The sequence below is a fragment of the Podarcis erhardii genome (assembly GCF_964252035.2).
Source record: "Podarcis erhardii genome assembly, chromosome: 1".
NCBI classification, from domain to species: Eukaryota; Metazoa; Chordata; class Lepidosauria; order Squamata; family Lacertidae; genus Podarcis; species Podarcis erhardii.
In genome coordinates, this window is record NC_138497.1 from 14615231 (window position 1) to 14617110 (window position 1880).

The following is a 1880-nucleotide window of genomic DNA, read 5'->3' on the forward strand; positions in this document are numbered from 1 at the left end:
TCTTACAAATCCGTAATGCACTTAATTCCATGGGCACTTTAACTTTTCAATAAATCTAAACTTGTGTTTAGCATCTTATCTTATCCTTTCCCGGGCTTTTATTCTAGGTGTACCGGGACCATAACATTTTGGTCAGCACATGTAACATATTGGATGGGTTCCAAATAATGACTTTCAGGTGCATCAGGGTGTGACTAGCTGCTTTTTTTTTACGTTTCATTTGAGTGGTGATACTCAAACACATATTGCATAATATAGTTCCCTGTTTGCAGATTACAAGGTGAGGGGAATTTTCAGCAGAAAAACAAACCATAGGGGAAGCTAGGAAGGTGCATTAAAACACTCAGTCCATTGGTACTTCAACTCAGTTCTGTCCACACCAGGGTCTTCAAAAGTGGTTGATATTGATCCCCTGGGGGTGAATGAAGACTTAGGGATCAAAAGGGCTTGGGGGGGATAAAGAACTTGGTGAGGTGTTGCTCCTCACCTTTGATGTTGTTGTTGTTTAGTTGTTTAGTCGTGTCCGACTCTTCGTGACCCCATGGACCAGAGCACGCCACGCACTCCTGTCTTCCACTGCCTCCCGCAGTTTGGTCAAACTCATGCTGGTAGCTTCGAGAACACTGTCCAACCATCTCGTCCTCTGTCGTCCCCTTCTCCTTGTGCCCTCAATCTTTCCCAACATCAGAGTCTTTTCCAGGGAGTCTTCTCTTCTCATGAGGTGGCCAAAGTATTGGAGCCTCAGCTTCATGATCTGTCCTTCCAGTGAGCACTCAGGGCTGATTTCCTTAAGAATGGATAGGTTTGATCTTCTTGCAGTCCATGGGACTCTCAAGAGTCTCCTCCAGCACCATAATTCAAAAGCATCAATTCTTCGGTGATCAGCCTTCTTTATGGTCCAGCTCTCACTTCCATACATCACTACTGGGAAAACCATAGCTTTTACTATACGGACCTTTGTTGGCAAGGTGATGTCTCTGCTTTCTAAGATGCTGTCTAGGTTTGTCATTGGCTCCTCACCTATAAGTTAGTTCAAATATCTCAAAGGCTGACATGTTACCTTCGCTTGCTTTGGTTGCCACTGTCCTGAAAACATGAAGCTCCTGACGCACAACATGCTCACCTCCCATGTGCGAGGAGTGAGGCTTGGTGGAGGATTCCCCCTTTGTATCCAGGCCACAGAAGTGAAGGTGAACAATGTAGATTTCAACCCGGAGTTCACAGCGCGGATGGTACCCAAAGTGGAACAAGCAGCTTTGGTAGAGGCAGCGGAGAGTTTGGGTCACCGATCAGATCTGTCCCCTGAGCCCATCCCTGACTTCGAGAGCAATGAGGATTTCCTTCGAAAAGTCCATCATGTGCTGATGGAGGTGGAAGTGGTGGAAGGTGTGCTGAAATGCCCAGAAACTGGGCATGAGTTTCCCATAACTAAAGGGATACCTAACATGTTGCTGAGCGAAGAGGAGACATGAGCTGGTTTATGTCAATGGAGCTTTGAGAAGCAAGCCTTGCGGGTGAGGGGGGGTGGGATATGTTCCTGTGGAAAGCCCAGCACCCTTATTTTTCTGTGGGGGGAAGGAGATGCTCTGAATATAATATTGGGTTGCTTTTTTATGCATGTAAATAAATGCAAGTTCTTGAAAAAAAAATCTCAAGGGCTGTCACATGGAAGATGGAGCAAGCTTGTTTTCTGCTCCTCTGGAGGGTAGGACACAAACCAAAGGCTTCAAGTTACAAGAAAGAGGATCCTGACGAAACATCAGGAAGAACTTTCTGACAGTAAGGGTTGTTTGACAGTGGAATGGACTCCCTTGGGAGGTTGTGGACTCTCCTTCATTGGAGGTTTTGAAGCAGAGGTTGGGTGGCCATCCGTCATGGAG

At 46.3% G+C, this 1880-nt stretch overlaps 1 pseudogene across 1 annotated transcript; it reads left to right on the forward strand.

Annotated features, from left to right (window-relative positions):
• Positions 1–965: 965 nt before the first annotated feature.
• Positions 966–1649, forward strand: LOC309344623 (multifunctional methyltransferase subunit TRM112-like protein pseudogene; annotated as a pseudogene). The gene has a single exon. The product of its transcript is annotated as a multifunctional methyltransferase subunit TRM112-like protein pseudogene (transcript).
• The last annotated feature ends 231 nt before the right edge of the window (positions 1650–1880 follow it).